Source organism: Rhinatrema bivittatum, chromosome 9 (assembly GCF_901001135.1).
Source record: "Rhinatrema bivittatum chromosome 9, aRhiBiv1.1, whole genome shotgun sequence".
In the NCBI taxonomy this organism is placed as follows: Eukaryota; Metazoa; Chordata; class Amphibia; order Gymnophiona; family Rhinatrematidae; genus Rhinatrema; species Rhinatrema bivittatum.
The window spans coordinates 232,774,692-232,801,286 of NC_042623.1; the positions used below are offsets into that span (position 1 = coordinate 232,774,692).

A 26,595-nucleotide genomic window follows, 5' to 3' on the forward strand; every position below is an offset into this window, starting at 1 on the left:
ACAGCACTAGCACATTATATGTATGTACATCATGGTTTGTTTATTGCACCTCTTAAATTGAATGTATAATCTAACAGTCTTTACTGTAGTCACAGGTCAGATTAGACAACACTGAACATTTAAGCTATTATTATGAAACTATGTTACCGAGCTTATCAGGCACCTCCATTACTAATAAAAGGAACAGATGCATGTACAAATTACTATATATGCCTCTATGTAAACCGTTGTGACGGTAATCTACTGAATGACGGTATAGAAAAGATTTTAAATAAATAAATAAATAAATAAATCCTGGCACTAATGGGGGCGGGGGGGGGGGGGCGAAGCGAGGAGCGGTCCTGCGCTAGCTGGCAGCGATCGCACCGCCGTGGTGCAATCACTGCCGGCGTCGTGCCGAATAACCACACCATAAAAGGTGTGGTTATTCGGCACGAAATAGGCAGCAAAAAGGCTCCTTACCTTTTCGCCGCTGGCGCCATCTTTGCGGAGTCGGCCTCATTGACACTCCGACTCCTCCTTTTCCGGGGCCGACTCCGCCCCGATGTAGCTAGCGTAGGCCTGCTCTAAGCTTTCTAGCTATCGCACACTTGTGCTGGTAGGGCAAGCGTGCGATAGCCTTAGCCCTTAATCATGTTGCAAATTATCACACAAAAACTACCCGCACAAAATTATACCTGATACTTTGTGCAAGGAAAGTTTTGGGGGAAATTTATGTGCATCATTTTACAAATTGAAATTAAATGTGTAAAAGCAAACCCTACCCAGTCTCTGCACCCCCCTCCTCCTGAGTGCCTTTCTCCAGTGCATTTAAAGTTATGATTGGCTAGGGGAAATCATAAAAGTTAGAACAATTCCTGACTGATGAACATTTGCCTCTTTATTTATTTATTTCTTATTTGTTGAGTTTTATATACCATCATTCGGTGAAGCCATCATAACGGTTTACAAGTTTCTTCCAGTTAAGGGACTTGGAGGTCATTATAAATGATAAGCTTTTTCTGACTTTACAAATGAAATATATTTGCATAACATATTTTATCTATCTTTGCCTGAATAAACAAGCTAGGCCAAGGCTTCCCAAACCTGTACTGGGGACCCCATGGCCAGTCTGGTTTTCAGGATATCCACAATGAATATGCAAGAAATAAATTTGCACATCATGGTGACTCAGTATATACAAATTTGTCTCATGCATATGCATTGTGGATATCCTGAAAACCTGACAGGATGTGAGAAGCCCTGGGCTAGGCCATTTTTAACACAAAATCAAGCTGTTCCTGCGATCTAAGCCTTTATTTTATAACACCTGGATTACCATACAGTCTAATGATTGGAAATCCCAAAAAACATTTATTGTAAACAGCTGGTTCAGCATGCAGGGTGCACAATATGGAGATAGGATATTGCTTATTTTAAAATAGCTACACTAGTTTCCAGTTAGCTATTGTATAGATTTAAAAATATACAGGTACATTTTCAAAGAAGTTATACATGTAAATCTAACATGCTATGGTAGCAATTTTCTAAAGCCATTTAACCATGTTAAGTGCACTTAAAGAGGGTGAAACCTATGCACAATTCAATGGCATATAGTAGCAATTTTCAAAAGCTCATTCACATGGGTAAAGTGCATTTACACAGGGAAAAATGAAAATTGGTTCTTACCTGCTAATTTTCATTCTGTAGTACCAAGGATCAGTCCAGAGAAGTGGGTTGTGTATCCCTACCAGCAGATGGAGTCAGAGAGCAAAACTCTGGGCACTGCCATATATACTATAGTGCCACCTGCAGTCCCTCAGTATAGACTTGTATCCAAGCCCACATGTACCAAACTAACATAACTAATGAACGAAGGGAACTCAGCCCAACAGAACTGCCCTTCGGCCTCATAAATTATCTACCTGAAAAAACCAGTATAAAAACAACTGCTCCATCAACCATGTCTGCAAAAAACAGAGCTCTGTGCAACCATCAGCACAACAAGAAAAAACTCAGTAAGGCTGTCTTTCGGTAGCTGAAGAAAGGAGTGGGCCTCTGGACTGATCCTTGGTACTATAGGAACGAAAATTAGCAGGTAAGAACCAATTTTCATTTCCCTGTACATACCAGGATCAGTCCAGAGGAGTGGGATGTACCCAAGCCACCCTACACTGAGCAGGAACCCGAAAGACCCACAAGCAGAACACTCTCATCGAAGGACGACCCCCTCGGTCGCCCTTACGTCCAGACAATAATGTTTAGTGAAAGTGTGCAACGAAGACCACACCGCCGCCCTACAGATTTCCTGAGTTGACAGCAATTGACATTCCACCCAGGAAGTAGCCTGGGCACGAGTGGAATGAGCGCGGAGGACCAACGGAACTTTGCGTCCACGGGCAATGTATGACGAACAAATGGCCTCTTTAATCCAGCGAGCAGTGGTCGCCTTAGACGCTTTGTCCCCTTCTTTGGGCCACCAAAGAGAATGAACAAATGATCAGACCATCAAAAATCATTGGTAACTTCCAGGTAACGCAACAAGATGCGCCGCACGTCCAGCAAATGCAGATCTCTGCCCTGGGAGGACTCACGAGACCAGTGAGGGAACCCCAGCAGCTCCACTGTCTGAATGACGTGAAAAGCCGAAACAACTTTCAGAACGAAGGATGGAACCGTGCGCAAGGACACCCTATTGTTGTGAATGCGAAGAAAGGGATCCTGACACGACAACGCCTGTAACTCGGAAATCCGACGTGCTGAGCAAAGAGCCACCAGAAATACCGTCTTTAAAGTGAGATCCTTCAAGGAAGCTCCGCGGAGAGGCTCGAAGGGGGAACCACAGAGCACTCGAAGCACTAGATTCAAACTCCAATCAAGGCACACAGAATGGATGGGAGGTCGCAAGTGTTTAACCTCGAGAAACCGAGCAATATCCGTGTGCACTGCCAGTGAGCCGCCGTCAAACTTGCCAAGCAAGGCACCGAGTGCTGCTACTTGAACACGAAGGGAATTGAACGCTAACCCCTTAGCGTGGAAGTCCCTGTCCTAAGAGTGCTAAAAACCAGAGTGTCACAAAGGGACACTCGCAGGCTATGTGTGGCTAACTGAAAACATAGGGAGAGGGAAGGCCGCAGTCGGTTGCCAGACCAGGAAGGTGACAGGAACCGACTGTAAATACAGGGCATAATACTCACCGAGCGTCGAATAAACATATGCGAAGGGAGACCCGTGCAGGGAAAAGTGTTTGTGAAGTAAAAGTTTAAGTGTTTCTGTGTGGAAAAAGTATTTGAATTTCTCACATAGCTCCTAATCACTATGCTTACTGCAGAGCAGAAAAAAGAAGACTGAGGGAGAAACCTGTGGTTCACAGGGATAATTGCAGGCTGAGCATGCTCAGTGCACTCAGTGTGCCAGTGTCAGTCAAAGCTTTATAGAAACTTTCGGGTCGATCCTGTAAGGCTGCGGTAATAACAGTGCGGCAGTGTCAGGCGCACCCTTCCTCCCCGCACGCACAGTTCTCTTCACTAACTCCCCGATACTCTCCTCTAATCGCATGCAAATGCATGCCGCGGCTTTAAAGCGGTAGGGAAGGGTTATGCCCGCGTAACCCATTTTACTGTATAGGCGCTTAATACAGCGCCTATACAGTAACCAGGGTGCGCTGGTACCTGTCATTTCAAATGTCATTTCAAATGACATTTGAAATGACAGGCACCATGAAGTGAAAAAAAAAAATACCAAAAATATGTAAAAACCTGAGTGTTCAAAAAAAAAAAAAAATTTTTAAATACCTGTCGGAGGGCCGCGTGGGTCCAGGCGGCTGGCGGGCGGCGGCGGGAGCCGGGTGGTCGCGTGTTTAATCTAGGCCGCGGGCGGGTGGGCGCCTGTTCCAGGCGGCGGCGGTGGGGGCGGGTGGACACGCGTTAGTTCGAGACGGCCGGTGGGCGGCGGGTGGTCGCGTGTTAAATCTAGGCCGGGTCGCACAGGCGCGCATTCATTCATCCAGGCGGAGGAGCCGGCGGCGAAAGCTGCCGGCTCCGCCTGAATGAATGCGCGCCTGTGCGACCCCTGCGATTCGGCGCTCAAGGCAGTCACAGCATGTGACTGCCTTGAGCGCCGAATCGCAGGGGTCGCACAGGCGCGCATTCATTCACTGCCGGTGGGGGCTGCCGGGGCAGCCCCCACCGGCAGTGAATGAATGCGACCCCTGACGTCACGGCATGTGACTGCCTTGAGCGCCGAATCGCAGGGGTCGCACAGGCGCGCATTCATTCACTGCCGGTGGGGGCTGCCGGAGAGGCAGCCCCCAACGGCAGTGAATGAATGCGCGCCTGTGCGGACCCGGCCTAGATTTAACACGCGACCACCCGCCACCCACCGGCCGTCTCGAACTAACACGTGTCCCCCCGCCGCCGCTGCCTGTGACAGGTTTTATGTGTCCCACATCATTACATTTTCTCGATCATCTCTGTATCGCTTTTTTTTTTTATTGTGTTTTATTGTTTTTGAGTGTCTTAAGCGGTGTCGATGGATTTGTTACTAGACTCACAGTCCTAACTCCTACTAGGAGGAGGCGGTAAACTAACACGTTACGGCCGCGGCAAAACAGTGCGTTACTAATGAGATAACCTGAGCGGGCGTTACGGTATCGGAGGGGAATAGCTAATTCCTTCATTATACAGCTAATTCGTTCATTTACATGCCGGGTGGGGAAGGGTTACGCGTCTGTTTTAAGAAGCGCTACGGACGCGTGAAACTGGAGACTGTATCGCTGGTTTGCCTTACGCGTCCGAATTGTGCGCAGCGAGCTCGTTACAGACGAGAAATCTTCAACTGAATGTTACTGTATCGAGCTGTTTGACAGGAAGGGAAACAGGGTGGAGGCAGTCAAAGCGTTCTGCTAGAACAATACCTAGACAGCCTCGAACCACCCATGTGGCAATGGGTTTGCTGACACCCAAGCCTTTTGGTTGAGAAGGCCCTGGAAGAAGTGGAGGCCTATTATCAGTCACAGACCATGCCAGAATCCCCATGATTCTGAGAAAAGCCCCTCGACCTGGATAGTGGATGTTGGTTACAAATAAAACAGTTGTATGCTCCACTTTGAAAGAAGCGGAACAGCTGTTGATGGATATTAAGCAGCATGCTGGTACATCTGACTCGACCTGAACACAGTGAGTGTTTTTTCTTGCAATCTGCCTGTGGGGTTTTTTTGCATTTTTTGCAGTTCTTTTTGCCTATGTACGTTTGGGCCCTGCGGGAGATTGGCGGGCTTAGTTAATCTGTTAAAGCCGGAGGTTTTTATTTTTATTCAAGTTCTATATATTTTCAGTGCTTTCTTCTCATGACAACTCTGGGATATAGCAGATTCAATACTGACTTATTGGTCGCCCTCAATGACCCCTTTGGAAAGAAGTTCACTATTGGTGGTCCTATCAGATTCTAGATCACTTATTGCTTTATTATGGCTTATTTGGTTCACATTCCGAAAAAGACTTAAGACGTGGCTGTTTAAACAAGCTTTTCCGGACCTATCCTAATGGCCTCCTCTCCACTTCAAGAATGCAGCCACTCCAGCCATCTGTAAATAACTCTACATGATGTTAAATCACTTCTGTATCTACTCTGTATTTCGCTTCTCTCCCAGTTTGATCCTCCTTGTTTTTTGTAACTGCAACTTCCTCTGCACTAGTTCCAGTTTTTTGCTTTCTGCACCCCCTGTTCAACTGTAAACCGGCATGATGTGATTGTATCATGAATGCCGGTATATAAAAACCTTAAATAAATAAATAAATAAATAAATAAATAAATAAATACATATATATTTGGGGATTAAGCCTGTTGACTCGAAGGGCTTGGCATGTCTGTCATGTCAGCATGGAGAGTGCTGGGGAATTATGGAATGCAGCATTGGATGCAAACTGAGACCCCAACTCTGAATGCTTCTTGGGATCCCTTTCTGCTTTTGAAAACACTGTTGTTTTTAGTTTTTCCATGGGTTCATTTTGAATTCTGATAAATAAGCTATGGCCTGTACAGCGGCTGCAAAGAGAATGCTGTCCTCACTTTCTTCAGTATATTTGGAGACTGACCCGCGTTCTTAGCACTCAAAGGCTGCTAACAGGAAACGCTGAAGATCTTCCCTGGACGGTGTTATACCGATCATCAAACTTTTTTGCATTATTAACAGATGTTGCAACTATTGAGGATGCGGTTCTGATACAGGGTTGGCACGAGATTGTTGGTATAGAGGTGACTAAAGGGTGGGGTTGGGGTAGAGAGGGTTATAGGGTGGTATTCACAGGGTTTGGGCCCCCAGTCTCGATTCGTTTCCCACCGGGGTAGGTTCTGGCCTGGATGTGTTTGGGAGCAGTAGATAACCTCAATGAATAGGTTGGTTTGAGTAAGTTTTATTATGGGACTTGGGAGGGTGTGGGTGCATAATGTGGGTGGAAGGGGGGGTTATTTAACAGGGGTTAGGATTAAGGGTTATACTCCAGGCCCAGTCTACTGTTTGAGGCTCAATGGCTAAAAATGTTTTTCTATTAGTCACAGTATTGTATTTTTTCACAGAGGTTACAATATAAGGGAGGCCTGGAATTTGGTCTCTTTTTCTTTCATTCAGGGGTCAGTCTTCTGTGCAAGCTACTGTTGGTTGTATATCATGTTGAATGACATTAAATGTACATCTCTGAATGTTAGAGGTATATCCTCCCCCATAAAGTGGAAATGTATACTACAATAGGCCAAAAGAAATAAAACACAAATATTCTTGTGCAGAACATGAGAAATTAAAGTGTAGTTGGAATAAAAATTACATGCAAAAAAACAAAAAAAGTGTAGTTGGGTGAGTAGCATCTATTACGTTGACGGGCCAGTCTTTGCCTGTACTGTGGGGCACCCAGGCATCTCTTAGCCCAATGTCCTGTGCGGCCGTCAAACTCCCAGGCCTAGGGTTCACTGGGGGAGTGACCCTAGGCCTGACAGCACCAGTTCCCCCACTAACCTTGCCTGTTACCCTCATCATAAGGGGCCACAATTTCTCTACACTTGCTCTGGTAGACTCTGGGGCTGGTGGGAAATTTTTCATGCAAGAGATCGTGGACCAGCTCTTGATTCCCACATGTTCATGTCCTGTCCCGCTCATGTTGTCCTCTATCCATGGGGACCCCTTTCCTGGCAGGATCACCCACATGACCGTCTCTTTGGAATGCCATATTGAACCCAGCCATCGGGAGCAAATCTCTTTCTACGTTATCCAGAAGGCCATTCATCCGGTCGTGCTGGGTATCCCATGGCTACAGCAACACAACACGCAATTTGATTGGGCAAATCTACAGCTCCACCATTGGGGGTCCACCTGCCACCGGACATGTATAATTGCTACCTCAGCTACCACCACCAGTGATAACGCTATGCTTCCCAAGGGAGTCCCTCCACAATATGGTCACTGCGCAGACGTCTTCTCAAAAAAGGCGGCTGATACCTTGCCCTTACACCGGGAGTTTGATTGTGCTATTAACCTGGTCCCAGACTCCACACTTCCCCGAGGCCGGGTATACCCCTTATCCAGGCCGGAGTCACAGGCCATGTCCAAATACATCAGGGAAAACCTGCAGAAGGGATTCATCCGCCGCTCCAACTCTCCGGCTGGGGCCGGCTTCTTCTTTGTAGGCAAAAAAGATGGATCCCTTCACCCATGTATTGATTACCGAGGCCTTAATGCCATTACAGTGAAGGACCGGTATCCACTTCCCTAATATCTGAGCTATTCGATCGTCTACAAGGGGCTCGAATCTTCTTGAAACTGGATCTCCGAGGGACGTACAATCTTGTCTGGATCAGCGAAGGGGACGAATGGAAGACGGCCTTTAACACCCGCGATGGCCATTATGAATATTTGGTCATGCCTTTTGGCCTTTGTAACGCACCGCCTTGTTCCAGAACCTAATTAATGAAGTCTTCCGAGATCTTCTATACGACTGCGTAGTCATATATCTGGACAACATCTTGGTTTATTCCAAAACCTTACAAGCCCATTGCCAGGATGTGTGCTGAGTTCTGCAATGTTTACGGGAAAACCATCTGTACGCTAAAACCAGAGAAGTGCCTCTTTGAGAAAGAATCCCTCCCATTTCTGGGATACATCGTATCTAACCGCAGGTTCCGTATGGACCCAGCCAAGTTAAATAGCATTCAAGACTGGCCTCGACCCACCAGGATGCGTTCCCTCCAATGATTCCTGAGGTTTGCCAATTACTACTGCAGCTTCATCAAGAACTACTCCAGATTGGCTGCTCCTCTCACTGCCCTCACACGCAAGGGAGCCCTCGTTAAAGATTGGCCGGTTGAGGCTCTGGACTCCTTTCAGGCCCTTAAGGAGGCCTTCTTGCAGAGGCCCTGTCTTCAGCACTTGGACCCCAGGCTCCCCTTCTTCATAGAGGTGGATACCTCCTCGGAAGGCGTAGGAGCAGTGCTTAGCCAAAACGATTCTGCTGGGATCCTGCACCCATGTGCTTTCTTCTCCAGGGAGTCCAACCAAGCCAGCTTAACTATGCCATCGGCGACCAAGAACTTTTGGCCTTTAAGCTGGCCTTCGAGGAGTGGCGCCAATGGCTGGAGGGGGCCCAACACTGGATTACGGTCTTTACAGACCATAAGAATATGGAACATCTTCAGCAGGCCTGGCGCCTCAATCCTTGCCAAGCCTGCTGGGCTTTATTTTTCACTCGCTTCAACTTCGACTGCGCTACCGCCTGGCATCCAAGAACCAACTTGCAGATGCCCTCTCTCGCTCCTTCTCAGAGGAGGACTATGTGGAGCCAGCTCAACACATCATTGACACCGCACGGATTATCATCTCAGTAACCCAGACGGTCCCGCTGGGCATGACCGTGGTACAGTGGAGATTCTGTAACCAGGTCCTTAAGTGGGGTCACAACTCCCGCACCTCCGGACACCCTGGACTGGCCAGAACCATGGCTCTCCTCCAACAATATTATTGGTGGCCTAACATGCGGCAGGATGTCTGCGCTTATGTGGCATCCTGTCACCCAGCAAAAAAACACCGACGGGCAAACCCTGGGGCCTCTTACAACCTCTTCCAGCCCCCAGCGAGCCCTGGACACACCTAGCTACAGATTTCCTGGTGGACCTGCCTGCCTCCGGAGGTAATACCATCATTTGGGTAGTAATGGACTGTTTTTAAAAAATAGCCCACCTCACGGCACCAGCTAGTCTTCCATCAGCTCCCCAGTTAGCACAATTGCTCGTGCAACATGTTTTTCGACTCCACGGTCTTCCCGTGCATATCACCTCGGACCGTGGATCCCAGTTCATGGCCAAATACTGTCACAACCTCTGTAAGAAATTCCATGTCTCCCTAGATTTCACTACGGCCTATCACCCTCAAGCAAACGACCAAGCGGAGCGGACCAACCGCACCTTGAAACAATTTCTGAGGACATACATCAATGCCTGCAAGGACGACTGGGTCAAGCTTCTCCCTTGGGCCGAGTTCTCGCACAATTCTCACCCCTGTACTGTGACAGGAGCCTCTCCATTCCAGATCATCTACGGGAAACAGCCACTTTCTCCCTTGCCTCTTCCTTTGTCTGTTCCTTCACTCGCCGCCCAGATGATGGCCGAGAAACTGAAGGAACTCTGGACTCACGTACAACAGATGATACAGGAAGCAGGTCGCTCGGCCAAGAAGTTAGCTGATCGCCACTGGAGACCAGTGTCTCAATACCGTCCAGGAGAGAGTCTGGCTCAGCACCCACTATATTCGCTTGGCGCCCCGCTATATCGGACCATTCTCTATTCTCCAGCAGCTAGGGCCGGTGACCTACCATCTTCGTTTGCCACCCTTGCTGAAGATTCACAATGTCTTCCATGCCTCCTTATTAAAGCCATTGGTGCTATCAGGGCCTTCCAGGAGGGTTCCAGAAACCTCGCAGGTCTCTGCCGAAGATGAAAATATTTACCAGGTTCAAGAAATTCTTGATGTCAGAAGAAGAGGCTGGAGGTGAGAATATCATGGGAGGGTTTCGGACCAGAGGAAAACTCCTGGGAGCCCTCCACCCACATCCTGGATAAGAATTTGATCCGACAATTCCATAAGGATCATCTCAAGAAATCCAGACCCCTTGGGAGGAGGCCTAGAGAAGCGGGGTACTGTTACGGGAATCGGCCGTGGTAGGCCACAACCGGCTCCCTCTACCTACCGGCGAGGCCTCCCGCCGCTTGTCAGCCCTGGGAGTCTCGTGGCCGCAGGGAGCCACGGCAGACACACTCCACCCGCGCTGGGTCCCTGCCCGCCTCCAATTCTGCCACTCCTTCCCAGCCAGGACACGGCCGAGCCCCGTCCGGGCCCGCCTGCACATCCCGGGCTTCCTAGGCATGCGTGTACGCGTCACTTGACACCATTTAAAGGGCCCGCTAAGGGAGGTGCCAAGGTTCCTCCCTCTTGACCCGGGTCTATTTAAGGCAAGGCCTGTCCTTCAGTCCTTGCCTTGGCTACTCAGCTCCTGCTTCTGTTCCTGGAAGTTCCATTCCTGCTTTCCTGTATTCTGACCTGTCTGTGCCTTACCTCTGCTTGTACCTGACCTCCGAGATACGCCGCCTGCCAAGACCTCTGCCTGTACCCGACCTCCGAGATATGCCACCTTCCAAGACCTCTGCCTGTACCCGACCTCCGAGATACACTGCCTGCCAAGACCTCTGCCAGCACCTGACTGCCACCTACCAGGACCTTTGCCAGTACCTGACTCCGACTCAACACCGCCTGCCGTGACCTATGCCAGCACCCAGTCTCTGTCACCTGAGACCCTACGTAAGTCCAGCCGGCCCCGGTACCCAAGTGCTCAACCTGAGGGAAATGCGAGCTGGTAGTGGTGAAGCGCCAGCGTGGTCTCAGGCCTCTCCCAGCCTCGCTTGCCGATGCTGGGGGCCTGTGGGGCTTCTCCCCACAGGGGGTGCCAACTTACCCCTTGGCCCAAAGATCCACATTCTGCAACACCTGTACAGGGTTATAGGGGGAAACTAGGGGCACTCTCTCTCAGGAACTAAGATGAAGAATTCCTTATAGTCACTTTTTGGTTCTGTTCAGCAAGATATGTTTTTTTTTTATAGCGGCATATATATCTTTTTGGTAGATGCCTGGTCCACCTTAAATTCCCAGAAGGGAGAGTGCTGTATGGGCGGGATCCTGTGGGACAGGATGAACTCAGAGGGCATGACCAGCTAGAGGGAAATCAGCGTGGAAGCCCAGATGCGATAGGGAAGCCCCATCTCAAGGAGCAAGGAGCTCCTGACTGTTATGGTTTTGAGGTGTTTGGTGGATTCTTAGGTGCTGCAGTGATGGCCACTCCTACGGGGAGGAGCCCCGCGGGGAACTGCAGTACCGAGCTAGACTCAGATGCCCAAACACAGAGAGTTTTTATTGTACAGCTTGTAGAGTTCACCAGAGGTGGTAGTAGTGAGTAGATTCCTGCAGCAGTCTTGGGTCCTCGGCTGAGGAGACCCGTCCCACAATGGTGGTATAGGGAGCTCCGATGCAGGTTTCCAATGAGGAGCTGTAGGTGAGACACACTGGTAGATGTTAGATTACTCACACTCTTGTAGCTGTAATGGTGGAGTTCCTAGCAGGTAAAAGTAATAGTAGCAGGCACCATGATAAACAACTCAGGCCCTCGAGGAGTGAGTACCTGGATACTGGATAGGCACCTGGAAAGAAGCATAGGGCCCTCGCGGAGCAGGTACCCAAGTTAGTAGAACCCCGGAGGGTAGAGAGAGCTTCCAGCAGCAGCAAGAAGCAGCAGAGCAGCTTAGACCGGACAAATCCAATCCTTGCTAACTCAAAGTCAGTCAGCAAATGGTCAACCTAAATACCCGGATGTTGTGACATCACTCGAGGGGGATGCCCCCGAGGTTCGCGCCAATGTCGGAATAAAGACGTGGGTAGCGTGCGCGCACCCTAGGAGGCCCTCAGGTAAATCATGGCGGAATGCCTTGCCATAACCGTTCCGGGGACGCCAGGGAGTGCGGCAAGCAGACACCGTGGTCGCCGTTTTCCCAAGGCTGGTGGAGAAAGCGAATATTGAGGTGAGGCATGTGGGACAAAGCTGTCTGAGTCTGACGGACGCAACACTGACCCTCTCTGAGAAGCTGTATGAAGAATTGAATGTACACTGTCCTGAGCTAAGGCAGTCTACTTTGTTATTGTTTGTTGTTATATTAATAAAAGTTAAGTTTGCAAGAGAAAAGGTTGGAGTCAGAGTGTTTAATTGATTGGCCAGTCTTCACAGTTCCCATTAATAACTGGAGTCCTATATGTTTAGCACTACTGTTCAATGTTTCTAGTTTAGACTACTGTAACATTTTATACTGTATATTGGACTGCTAGGATCAACCTTTCAAGCTCTTCACTTTGGGGTAGATTTTCAGACGAGCGCGAACAGCCTACTTTTGTTTGCGCTCCAGGCGCAAACAAAAGTACGCTGGATTTTAGTAGATACGCGCGTAGTCGCGCGTATCGGCTAAAATCCTGGATCGGCGCGCGCAAGGCTATCGATTTTGTATAGCCTGCGCGCGCCGAGCCGCGCAGCCTACCCCCGTTCCCTCCTAGGCCGCTCCGAAATCGGAGCGGCCTAGAAGGGAACTTTCCTTTGCCCTCCCCTCACCTTCCCCTCCCTTCCCCTACCTAACCCACCCGCCCGGCCCTGTCTAAACCCCCATCCTACCTTTGTCGGGGGATTTACGCCTCCCAGAGGGAGGCGTAAATCCCCGCGCGCGAGCGGAACTCCTGCGCGCCGGGCCGCGACCTGGGGGCGGGTACGGAGGGCGCGGCCACGCCCCCGGGCCGTAGCCACGCCCCCGTACCCGCCCCCAAAACGCTGCCGACACGCCCCCGAAACGCCGCGACGACCGGGCCCGCCCCCCGACACGCCCCCGACACGCCCCCCTCCGAGAACCCCGGGACTTACGCGAGTCCCAGGGCTCTGCGCGCGCCGGGAGGCCTATGTAAAATAGGCTTCCCGGCGTGCAGGGCCCTGCTCGCGTAAATCCGCCCGGTTTTGGGCGGATTTACGCGAGCAGGGCTCTGAAAATCCGCCCCTTTGTGAATACTGTAGTGAGGGTATTGGTAACAGTCTGCTGAAACACACACACTATGCTACTCTGCAAACTGAATTGGCTAGCAGATACATGTAAGATACCCCCACATTAGAGATGTAGCAAAGTCAAATCCATAATCTGTTGATAATGGAAAAATTGTTTGTGCTAAAAAACGTAGGCAACAATTTTTTAAAATGTGGAGTCCATTTCTTAATTCACTTACTTCTCAACTTCGTAGTATTATTATTAAATCTTTAAAGATATTAACCTGTAAACCTATCCAGAGTGGAGGGGAGGGATATCAGAAGAGAGGTGGATAGGGTGGGAAATATATCAGGGCTCAGCATGTGTACAGTTGCGCTTAACTTTCTGTAATCGTATTATGATTGAAGTTGTTGTAATTAAGCAAGGATATTTTCTGGAGGTGACGTATGCCTTGTGAAATTAATAAAACAATTTTTCCATAAAATTCTCACTTTCAGGCCGATACAGTAAGGAGCAGTAGGAAGAGGTGCATTAGTGCCGGGCGCACCCGCGTTTCCTGCCCCCACTGTATATTGGACTGCTGCCCGGATTCTGGGCAGCAGTCCGGCTCACCTACTGCTCGATACTGTATTAAAATGGCATGCAAATGCAAGCCGCGTCCAAGAAGCGTCCGTGAAGCGTTAGGCCCGCGCAACCCATTTTACTGTATAGAGCGCTATACAGCGCCTATACAGTATCCTGGGTGCGCTGGTACCTGTCATTTCAAATGTCATTTGAAATGACAGGTACCAGGAAGTGGATCCCTGCTGGGCACAGCCTGGGCTCCCGCCCGACCACCCGTGTTTACCTTTGTGTCCGCTGAACACAGTGTACCAGGAAAGCAAGAGGAAGGCGCAGAAGCAAAAGGCGAGCAGCGTCAGGAAGGTGCCATTGCAGAGCCTCATCTCTTCCTGCTCCTCAGTGGCGGCGGGGGCTGCATGTCCGGCCGGGCGGGTCACTCCGTGTCTCTCTGGCGAAGGACGGCGGGACGGCGTGAGCAACGCAGCGGCCTCACTCGGTCTTGCACTGGCAACGGCGGAGACACGCGCGCACAGTAGCGGCTCGCGCTCGCCACCCCCTCCCCCGTCTCTGACACTACCACGGCCGGCGGGTAGCCAGAACTAGAGGCGCGCCCACCCACGCGCGTGCTGGAGCGTCTCAGGTAGCGGGGGTCCCGGGCGCTGGCTTGGGGGCCCAAATTGACAGGTCCCCAAGCCAGCGAAGCGCATGAACATACGCCGTGACGTCACACCGTGACGTCACGCACGCCCGTTCATGCGCTTCGCTGGCTTGAGCGCCCTTGCACTACGAGCATCCATCTTCGCCGGCGGGGTCCGCTTTCGCCGCCGGCTGCCCCCAGGAGGCAGGGGGCAGCTCCCGGGAGGCAGGGGAACTGCGGTGCGTCTCCGGAAGAGGGCTGCAAGAAAAGTAAGTTACACTTTATATGTCGAGTTGCTTTTCGCGCCTTGCTTCGGGAGGAGGGGATTTTAGGTTTTCTTTTGGTTAGAGAGGACTGGGGCTGCCCCGGTGACCGGCATACATGGACGCGGCCAGGGCAGGTGAGCGGGGGCTGGGGGAAAGTTTGCCGCCTACGGTAAGTTAGCAGGTTAAACGCGCGGCAAAACTGCAGGTTTAAAAAGCGATAATCGGGGCGCGTTACTGTATGGGAGAGAAAAGCTAATCCGATCATTTACATCTCATATACATGCCGTGGGCGGAAAGGGTTACCAGTTGATTTAAAGAGGCGGTAAGGATGGGTTAAAGGGGATAGAGAATCGCGCGTTGGACTAACGCGGCCAAATTGTGAGTAGAAAGCGGGTTAGAAGCAGGGTAACCGCGGCCGCAATTTACTGTATTGGCCTAAGAACATAAGAAAATGCCATACTGGGTCAGACCAAGGGTCCATCAAGCCCAGCATCCTGTTTCCAACAGTACCCAAAAACTAAGTCTATTCCATGTTACCATTGCTAATGGCAGTGGCTATTCTCTAGCTGAACTTAATAGCAGGTAATGGACTTCTCCTCCAAGAACTTATCCAATCCTTTTTTAAACACAGCTATACTAACTGCACTAACCACATCCTCTGGCAACAAATTCCAGAGTTTAATTGTGCGTTGAGTAAAAAAGAACTTTCTCCGATTAGTTTTAAATGTGCCCCATGCTAACTTCATGGAGTGCCCCCTAGTCTTTCTACTATCTGAAAGAGTAAATAACCGATTCACATCTACCCGTTCTAGACCGCTCATGATTTTAAACACCTCTATCATATCCCCCCTCAGTCGTCTCTTCTCCAAGCTGAAAAGTCCTAACCTCTTTAGTCTTTCCTCATAGGGGAGTTGTTCCATTCCCCTTATCATTTTGGTAGCCCTTCTCTGTACCTTCTCCATCGCAATTATATCTTTTTTGAGATGCGGCGACCAGAATTGTACACAGTATTCAAGGTGCGGTCTCACCATGGAGCGATACAGAGGCATTATGACGTTTTCTGTTTTATTCACCATTCCCTTTCTAATAATTCCCAACATTCTGTTTGCTTTTTTGACTGCTGCAGCACACTGAACCGACAATTTCAATGTGTTATCCACTATGACACCTAGATCTCTTTCTTGGGTTGTAGCACCTAATATGGAACCCAACATTGTATAGCATGGGTTATTTTTCCCTATATGCATCACCTTACACTTATCCACATTAAATTTCATCTGCCATTTGGATGCCCAATTTTCCAGTCTCTCAAGGTCTTCCTGCAATTTATCACAATCTGCTTGTGATTTAACTACTCTGAACAATTTTGTGTCATCTGCAAATTTGATTATCTCACTCGTCGTATTTCTTTCCAGATCATTTATAAATATATTGAAAAGTAAGGGTCCCAATACAGATCCCTGAGGCATTCCACTGTCCACTCCCTTCCACTGAGAAAATTGTCCATTTAATCCTACTCTCTGTTTCCTGACTTTTAGCCAGTTTGCAATCCACGAAAGGACATCTCCACCTATCCCATGTCTTCTTACTGTTTGATTTGTAAAGTTTTGAATGCATTACTAAAGATCTATATTCCTAATTGATCACTGCACACAGAAGGGAAAAATGTATTAGAAATACCTTCCCTGAAAACTATGCATCTATGAGAGATGAAAGACAGAACATTTTCAGCAACAGGGCCAAAAATGTGGAATGCTATGAAAGGAGTTTTAAGGGCCAAAACAAATATAAAATGCTACAGATAAAATTTTAAAATCTTTCTTTTTACAGAAGCTTTTGCCACTCTGCAAGCATCATTTTTAAGTAATTAACTATATTTACTTTGTGATGACTAAAATGCAGGCTAGAAATGGCACAGTAAAACAGATCAGAGACTCACAGCAAAAATTAATGATTATACATTATTGTAAGTTGTTTTTAAGTATATAAATACTAACTCAATTAGGATTTTTAGATAGAGTAATAAATAAATACATAAATAAATAAATAAATAAATAAATAAATAAATAAATAAAAATGCCATTTCTGCTGAAAAAGAAATGTTTTCTCACTGAACTTCTCAAGTTGACCTAGACCTGGTTGTAAAAGGTGGACTGGAAGTGGCAGCAGAGAGGGTCTGAAGCAGTGTTTCCTAACTCTTTCCTAGAAGCATACCAATTGATGCGCCTGGAGGTGGACTCTTGTTCTGGAGCAGGGTTGGAAGGCTCCCTGGTCGGACCCAGGAAGTGCCTGCCACCAGGAGGCGGAGCACAGGAGGAGACAGAGGTTAGCTGGAGCTTCACCACTGGAAGCCCGCGGTCCCCCCAGGTGGAGCCCTTGGGGACCTGGGCTGCTTGGACTTAGGTGGACCTCGCAGGGTCTCCCAGAAAGGAAGTTCAGTGGTGTGCCCACCAGGATCAAGGGTACACAGTCGATGTCAAGGCTAGGGGTCCGAGGGACTAGAGACGGCCAGAACAGTGTCTGAGATGACAAGGCTAGGATCAAGGCCAGAATCAAGGAAGCAAGGTCAATAGTAGCAGAGGTCAAGTTCCAAAGGTCAGTCCGAGAGTAGTCAGTCAAAGCAGAGGTCAGGTTCCAGAGGTCAGACGTGGTTGAGTAGACAGGCAGGGGTCAGTATCCGGGCAGCGGTCAGCGTAGTCACAAACAAGCAGAGGTCAGAATCCGGGCAGCGATCAACGTAGTCAAGAACAGGCAGAGGTCAGTACCAGAGAGTCAGTCCAAGAGGTACTACCTGGGGGAACGTAGGAACAGACGGACGCTGGAACAAGATGACGCTGGAACAGGACTGGAACAAGACTGGAACAAGTGATGAGACACAGAGGCAAACTAGCACACACACGGTGTCAACCCGATTGCCAAGGCAAGGAAGTGCAGGCAGGCACTTCCTTTTGTACTGCGTTCAATCATGGCGCACCGTGGAGCTAGGACCCGCCCCTGGCCCTTTAAGGGACAGGGCAGTCCGTGTGCGCGTGTGCCCAGGGGCAGTGCCGACACCATGGAGGACGCCGAGCCCCGCCGTGAGGCCTGGTGCGCTGGGGAAGGCCCGGCGACTGCCGCCATGGGACGCTGAGGCCTGGAGGAGTTTGCGCCTGCTGCAGGGGAGGCTGACCCGGTGCAGAGGAGTTGGAGAGGTGAGCAGGCCCGTGGACAGGGCACACAACACCAATCTAATCAGGTCTTCAAGATTGCCACAATAAATATGCATGAGATAGATTTGCATACCCTGGATCTCCAATGTATGCAAACCTATCTTATACATATTCATTATGGAGATCCTGAAAACCTGATTGATTAGGTGTGCCTCCAGGAGAGGGTTAGGAAACACTGGTCTGAAGCATTAAACAGTGGTCTTTTATGAGATCCATCACTTCTTTGACATTCCCTCCAAATAGATTCTCACTGGTATAAAGATATCTGCAAGCCTATTATGCACATTCTCCTAGAATCCCTGAAACTCACAGCCATGTGAGTTTGTACGCTTCTATTATCATGCCTGAGGCTCTCAATATTATTTTGAAAGCTTCATAGGTCAAATAGACCAGATGCTTTCCACATTCCTCTCCTTGTCTCACTGAATGAACAAATTCTCCCTGTTTCTCTTGAGGGAAAAACTTGATAAATTCCAGTACCTTCTGCAGAGTGTAATGTACATACTCAAACATGTAGATCTGTTGAGAAGATAAGCAGGAACTAAATGTTGATTTTTTAAAATTCTTTTTAACAAAAATGTCCAAGAACTTGGGATCACACCCCAGGGTTGCTAAGGAGTGGTCCTTAGATTTCTTGGCTTTTTTCAGCATGGATTCTTCTTCTGCCTACAAATTAAATGGATGGCCACAAGTATCTTTGGACAAAGTAAGGGGTATGACAGATCTTCTGGTAGAGATAGCAGAGTTGCTTACCTGTAACAGGTGTTCGCCGAAGACAGCAGGATGTTAGTCCTCACGAAATCCACCCACCTCCCCTGGGAGTTGGTTTCTCCATCTATTAGCTATATCATAGACTGAGGGACTCTGCATAGGGGGCAGGGTGATGATCAGGCACATGCTCAGTACAGCATGTTTGAAAGGTCTAGATTCTTTGAGATCAAAGTTCCATGCCAGGCTTCATTCGATGATGATGTCACCCATGTGTGAGGACTAACATCCTGCTGTCCTCGGAGAACACCTGTTACAGGTAAGCAACTCTGCTATCTCTTTATTAATTACTCAGTCATGAAAGGCAAGGAAGCACACGTTCCAGTAAATGGAACAATCGTTGCATAAATCAGGACTCCCTTGTCTGCAGTCAGGGTTATCCCTAAAATGGGGAAGTATAGCTTGCAAGCCATTGCAACCAAAGAGCAGCACCTCTGTTGCAGGGTCCTTGTCCCCCAACTCCCTCAGCCATGGATATGGCAATAGGTTAAAAGACATACTCGCCAATTAGACAGATTAGAACCCTCCTCAGTGAGGTAAGGTCCCACAGGCAAGAATGATTGGTAATAGTGGTCCTTATCAAAAAATGCCCATTGAGCTCAGCAGGTATCAAAAGTGACTCCTAGATGGGAGAAACCCTTAATCTTCACCAGGGAGCTACTCTGGAATGGCTCCCTCATGAAATAGACCTGCTGTACCTTAGGATGACCTACGGAGGGCGCTACCACTCTACCAGCTCTCGGATCCCGTGAGTGACATGCTTTCTCCAGGAAATGGAGAATGATGGACACCCTTGTAGGGGTGAACAACCAAGCGTCCAGAGAGGAACTCATAAGATTTGCCCTGGAACCCAGTTGAATCCCCCCTTCCTGAAAGGACAGGAAAGCAATGGGAACTGGGGCCTCCCGATCTCGAAAATCCTTTCAACTCTCCAGTTGGGAGTTGAGACAATCACTGATCACTGAGGTTCAGAAGCAACCAATCTGCCACTGCCAGCCACTTTTGGATAGGAAGGCCACCACAGTAATCAACGAAGGGGTCCCAACAAAAACAGTCAGATGACCGCCGCTGCTATCCCCCAGCTCTGGCCTACAAGGAGATGCCCCGATTTTAAGAATCAAAGCTCCAGTTCAGCGATAAACCTGCCAGGGACAGAGCCCCAAGGGCTTTTCTACAAAGGAGATTTGTGACACAGAAGGGGTCAAAAGACATATTCCTCTTCTGAGGAAGGAGAAGACTCCCAATACTACCCTCCTGGTGTACCCCTTAGGGTTCGACCAAGAACGCAGTCCTAGGTCAGTCCTGTAGTTATGGTGCACAACCTGTTGTGCTCACTATGAGAGAAACACACACCCACCCCCCATACAGTAGACGGCAACTGGAGAATAGAGCCCTCCACTGTAAAAGCATTCTGACCAGTACTCATACAGTGGTATCCCATCCTATGGATGGCAGCATACCTATGACCTCACTCACCGTGCTTGTGGGTAGATTCCTATCACAGAGCAAGGACCGAGCACCAATTGCTAGTCAGTGGCTGCGCACTGCCAATAGGCATATCACAGAGTGCATGATGATGCCTTCCTCGCCATTACTCCCCTGCACTTTATGGTGCAGAACTGACGAGGAGGCTGAGACCTTGACGCGACAATGGCAGAACCCTAGCATGGCTGAGAACTACACAGACAGGGAGAATGCCACCTACCATCACCCAAGGCACTTGGAGGAGACTCCATGCCATACCCAACTGTACATGCTGCACTCCACTGTCACAATAACTCCCAGTGGAGTGAATAGGAACAGTGCAGTAACGGCATCCCCAATACCAGTGGGGCTCTGGGTATGGCATGGTGGTGGATGACGTTCTCTGGTGTTGCTCCCTCCAAAATACTCCAAACGGCTGGACACAGCCCTTGAAACTGTGGTGGGAATGGCTCACCGCTGTTTCCCTTATGGAATAACAGCAGCAAAGCCAATGGCGACCAACGGTGCACCAGGTGCTCTGTGGTCGTGTCCTGCAACATCTGACCCCATGCCCTGGTGCCCACAGCAGTGACAACACCCGTAGGGCCCATAGTGCTTATGCATTCACCAACAATGGATCACATCAAGGGCACCAAACGATGGTGCACCCAGGGCTTCAACGGCAATTGACCAAATCTTGATGTTGCGTTCATGCCTGTTCTCGCCCTCACTCCACCCTCTCTACCTTAGTGGCGACTCCCTTCGGGTCTGACGGACAGATGCTGCCGCAGCTTCTCCTCGCCATACTTCCTGGAATCCCCGGGCTGGCTGGACGCTGCAGATCCGCCATGTTCTTGATGACATAAGGGCGCGTGCGCTCCAGAGATGTACCAGCAAGGGCGCAAACCTCGGGGGCGTCCCCCCGTAGTGACATCATCCGCTTCCACTTTAAAAGGTCTTTGCTTGCAACTGTAAGCGAGTTAGCAAGGGACTGTTGGACTAGCTTCGGCTGTTCAAGACTACTTGCACTCGGGGAATTCGTTCTCCGCTACTCTGTCTCCACCAACTTACCTAGGGGTACCCGCTCCTCGGGGGCTCCGCTCTCTCTCTTCTTGATTTCAGATTACGAAGACGGGATCCGGTACTCGCTCCATGAGGGCCTATGTCCCTGAATGCTCAGAAGACTCCTTACTACCTGGAAGCGATCACAGACGTGAATATTGTGAGTTCTACTACAGATAGGAACCGGTACTCGCTCCACGAGGGCCTATGTTCCTAATCCCCAAAGACTCCCTTCTGTCTAAGACATTATCGCAGGTACGGAGATTATCGCAGGTATTGCAGATTGCAGATAGGAACCAGTACTTGCTCCACAAGGGCCCATGTTTCTATATCCCTTCTCAACTCTCTTCTATATCAGAAGCTATCATATATTTATATATTGCAAATTCTATTATAGATTGCAGATAGGAACCGGTACTCGCTCCACGAGGGCCTATGTTCCTAAAACCCTCTGAAGACTCTCTTCTATTCCATAAGCCATCTCATACACAGATATTGTGAGTTCTCATTCCAGACTGCATATAGGAACCAGTACTCGCCTATGGCTCCTGTTCCTGAATATACTGAAGACTCTCTGTTGCATAGAAGCCATTACAGATATCTACAATTGTGAGTGTAACATCTACTACTGGTTATGTATCCAGCATACCCTGTCTACTCACTACCTATAGTCTCTCTCTACAGCTCAGCAACCCAGAGACTGCAATTCCAGTATCAGATGGACTTCAGCCCTGCCGGGCATATCAGCTCACTACTGCCACCTCTGGTGGTTCTACTGCCTGTCTAATAAAGAACTATCTGTATTTGTCTCCATACTCCAGCCTAGCCTGTGGTCCCTCTCAGGATATCCTCCTGGGGGCGCTGTCATCTGCCATCGGCCCAGGGATTCACCAATTTACATTAAGTGTTTATTCTTTACACTACCACTCTGTGGGAGCCAACCCACAATGGATTATTAACTCCTCCTACTGAGTATTACACATTGCTAGCTCCTCCCCTTGGGGGAACAGCATTGATAACAGATTGCTGACTCCGCCCTCCTGGCGGTGTCATCGATAATAGATTGCTAACTCCTCCCCTCTGGAGGAGCAGATCGCTAGCAGATTGCTAACTCCGAGCAGCAGATTTATAACAGAGTGCTAACTCCTCCTTCTACTAAAGGAGATTAGTAACAGATTGCTAACTCCTCCCTCTACAGGAGGAGATTTCTAACACTTGATCAGTTCCTCGGTATATAGAGCCATCCCCGGCAGTACCAAGGATGCTAGGGGCATCTGCAGATAGAGGCTCTGCAGCCCCAACACTGTCCCATTTCTCATCGGTGCCCAGAGCAACTGATGACTGCCAGAGTTATTGACCATACCCCTTGGCTCACCTATTCATCTGAGGACGTTGATGCTGCAAGCTCGATGGCATCCTTTGCCAGTGGCTATGGCTGACAATAGCCTCGCTAGCACTCATTAACACCGATGTTACATGAATCCAGGTGAGGCCTCTGATGCTCACCCAGTGGCTCAGGGCCCTCAAGATCATTGGTATTCATGGTGCTCAATAGCCGTAGGCCAGTGATGGGACAGCATGATGCCCTTCAGTGCGCTGTTGGGACACCACCAAGGAGTCTTGAGGGCACCAGACCACTGTGCCTGGATGCCTTGGCGTACCAGGGTGCCTTGAGTAAATGGCTACCCTGATGCTCAATCCATCCAAGGCCAAAATCTCTGTCACTCAAGGGCTTCAGTGACACTCAGAGGCTTTCAAGAGCCCTAACGGTCGATGGCCTTGGGGACGACCAGGGTGCTCAAGGGCGATCCCAGTGCCTCATTGGTAGTGCTCGACATTGTTGCAAGTGGTAATGAAAGGCATCGGTGGCTAACTCAGCTTATGGCCTTCATGGCAGCCCCGTACCTTGATGGCATCGAGCGTGTCAATGGTATTGGGGCAATTCTGCACCACGATGGCATCAAGGCCAAGCACCACAATGGCCCCCGAGGGCTGCGACGGCATTGAGGCCATACACCTCAACGGCATCAAGGGTGGGCATGTCATGGAGGCCACGCACCTTGATAGCATCGAGGGCTGCCGTCGAGGCAGCCACATACCTCGAGTATCAAGGGTGGCCACTCACACACCTCGATGGGATAGAGAGCATCAATGGTGGCTCCGATAGCATTGAGGCAGACCTGGTCCCCGACACTAGAGGGTGGTGCCGCTACTCTGCCACATCGAGACCCAAGGTGCTTGATGACTGGTGCATTGAGACTCCACATCCACAGATGCCTACGGCACAAACAGACCTTATGGCATCGAGGGCAGTCACACACCTCGATTTCATCGAGGGCACCCCAGTACCTCAACGGCGGCAAGGGTGTCCATGGTGTGCAGTGGCTGTCCTGGTCCCTGACATGGTCCTGACATCGATGCATCAAATCAGTGGTGCACTGGTCACAGATGTACACAGGCAACCGATACTGGGCATGGCACCGAAGGTGCGGCAGCAAGCTGCTTGCCCAGGCTCCTACTCACCCTCTCTCACAAGGAGACTGCACTTCCATCACCAGCAAGCAGGAGGGGAGGCTACGTCATCCAGGGCTCCTGCCCATGGACACTAGTTCCTTTGAATGTGGGGAGGATGAGCTTTACCCTCCACAGGAATGGTATGGTCCTCGGTCTTTGCACTGTCTGAATCTCCATCGCTGCCAACTGATCGGTTAAAGTCATGGAACTCCTGCTCAGGCAGATCTCAGGCAAGTCCCCAGGCTCAACGGCTTACACGGATCATCCATGGACTGCATTCAGTCCTGCCAGCACCTGACAAAGATACAAAAACAGTCAGAGCAAGGAGAGAGCACAGATACTAAACTGCTGGTGCAGTATATATTTAATAAGGGATAGAAATAGACTCTGTCAGATTGCACAGCGACTAAGTCCCGCCATGCGGCTGGCAAACAGAGGAAAGAAGAAGGAAAAGAAATAAAATTACTGTAAGGTAAAGGAAAGAAAACAACTCTAGAAAAAATCACTTACAAAAACTGTGAGGAGAGAGTAAAGCTGAATACTGTGATAAATACAGCTTCCGTGACCACATAGCTCCGCAGAAAAAAAAAGACTGAGGGACTCTGCCTAGGGGGCAGGGTGATGACTACAGCTGCACATGTTCAGTAGGGCATGTTTGGAAATTCTAGATTCTTCGAGATCAAAGTTCCAAGCCAAGCTCCATCTAATGATGATGTCACCCATGTGTGAGGACTACCATCCATCCTGCTTATCCTTGGAGAATTACTCCTGACCTGTGGTTGAGAGGGATCCAGTGGGAGGCTTGTGGATTCCTCTTGTTCTGAGTCAAAATCCTCAGATCGCAGGACTCATCAGACTTAGATATAACAAAAGAGTCTGAATTCTGAGGTACCCTATGCTTGCAGTCTTGCCCCTGGGAGGCTGCTCCTTTTACTTCTTTGGCCTTGGAACTTAGCATCAGTGTGCAATAGGCTTCCTTCTCCAGCACAGACTGAGTTAGACTTGGCACAGATAGCAGTGGTGCCAACTATTGATGTGCTGCCCTCAGTGCCAAAGTCAACTCACTCAGTGCAAGGACCAGTTCTACTGACGCTAACATCCTGACTTGGTTTAGGTGTTGAGAGAAGGCCTCAAGGATCTTCCATTCTAGCTCCTGACAGAGCATACGAGGAGACATCTTCCTGGGTAATTAGAAGAATTGATATAGTGTGGACCTCAGGAGATCACTGCAGCTTTAAGAAGAATATGGAAGCTAACTTCACCCCTTGTTGCAGCCACTTTGGAGTAGGCTAGGCAGCTGCCCCTATCTCCAAACTCTCGGCCTCAAGCTCCAAGATGGAGTGGCACCTCAGCTCTAATGCCTCTGCATGAAGTTCAGTGCCATTAACCCTTTAAGGCTGATCTTGGTGCAAAGGAATCCTTCTCTATCAACAGGTGGGAGGAGTGAGAAAGCTCCCTGCTCTTGGGCTGCTTCTTAAGCCTTGGCTCTGAAGAGTCAGATTGACCCCATGGCAATGAGCTGTCAGTGGATGGTACAGATCACTGGTCCTTCAGTGCCTCTGCAGTTTCGGACCTCAGTGTTGAACCGAAAGATGTTAAGCAATTTTAATCTTTGGAGTCAGATGGTTGTAAGTGATATCTTAGTGCATATTTTGCAACAAGGGACTTCATGAGCAAGCCTTAAACACCTGATGCAATCTATGATAGTCCTTTATGAATATCTTTCAATTGTATACAGAGCACCTCTTGACGCCACTGGTCTGCTTCTCTACATTCATAATGTTATGGGAGCCTTAAATTAGCCCCTGTGTTATTAAGTACTGCCCTTGGAGAAATTCTGAAAGGGAGGGGGAGAGTTACTTGATCTCTATTTGGGGTTTTGGGGATGGTTGACGGTGACTGGTGGATAAGAAGATGAGTTTCTGTTGGAGACACACCATGGAGCATATGGAGAAATTATGTCTTATCTGTTAATTTCCTTTCCTTTACTTCTGCTGCACCAGTCCAGAACCTATGGTTATATCCTTTTATCCTCTTATCCAGCGCAAATGGAGGCAGAATTCTTTCTTTTTTTTTTTTAAATGACAATCCATGTCACATATAGCCAGTTTATTACTGTCAAAGCTATACAAAACTGTAATAAACTTTAAACACTTAACTTCCAAAAAACAAGATGCAACAGTGTTAAGCGCCATGCCATTCTTTATGATGCTTATATATCCAGGGATACAAGAACACTTAGATTTTGCAGAAAGTATCATTTTTTATTGAACAAGATAAGTATTCTTGGGAGATGCTGATGCTGATGCCATTTCTCTGACAAACTGACTACCAGCATCTCATCGTGTATTTGAACTGCTCCTTCTTTTATAGGTAAAATACAATATTTGACTAGGTTAGAAAATTCTAGAAGTGTGTGACTACTCAGAGAATGATTTACATTGGTTGTCATGTCACCAGCATGATAAGATCATCCCTAAGCGACCCTAAGTATTTCTCCAAGATGGGGCCCATTTACCATCACTCTTTAGATAGTCCTTTGTTCTGTTAAAATCTTGCTGGTCAGGGCAATTAACACATCTGAGGCTGTGTTTATAGATACCCCTGAGAAAGAGTGCCTCCATTGTGACAGTATAGCATGAAGTTTCCAACCGTTGCCTTATGCTTTGTGTGACCCTATAATTAGGCATCATAGTATGGTGCCAGCTTGGACTGACTGTCCAGGTGTCCTGGGAATTGCTGCAGGTCAGGCTCAGCAAGTCACTTTGAGGTCACATAGGCTAAAATAGCAAAGGATTCTGGGTCGGTTGCCATCTCAGTGTTGGTTTTCAGGCTCAGGCACACTTATCATTAGCCAACAATTTAAAAATAGATATGATAATTAAAAAAATAACTATTGCAAGTTTTTTCTTGCACTGTCACAGTATACGCCCACATCCTTATAATAGGGAATGAAGAAAATCTCCATTTATAAACAGCAAATATGGATTCCTTTTTTCTTTCTTTCTTTTTTTTCTTCTGGATTGATGAA

General features: G+C 48.8%; 1 protein-coding gene across 6 annotated transcripts in view; it reads right to left on the reverse strand.

The window, feature by feature from the left end:
• Positions 1-26,595, reverse strand: part of LOC115099048 (very long-chain specific acyl-CoA dehydrogenase, mitochondrial-like) — a 490,244-nt gene that overhangs the window by 99,823 nt on the left and 363,826 nt on the right. The gene's annotated exons all lie outside the window — the stretch shown is intronic.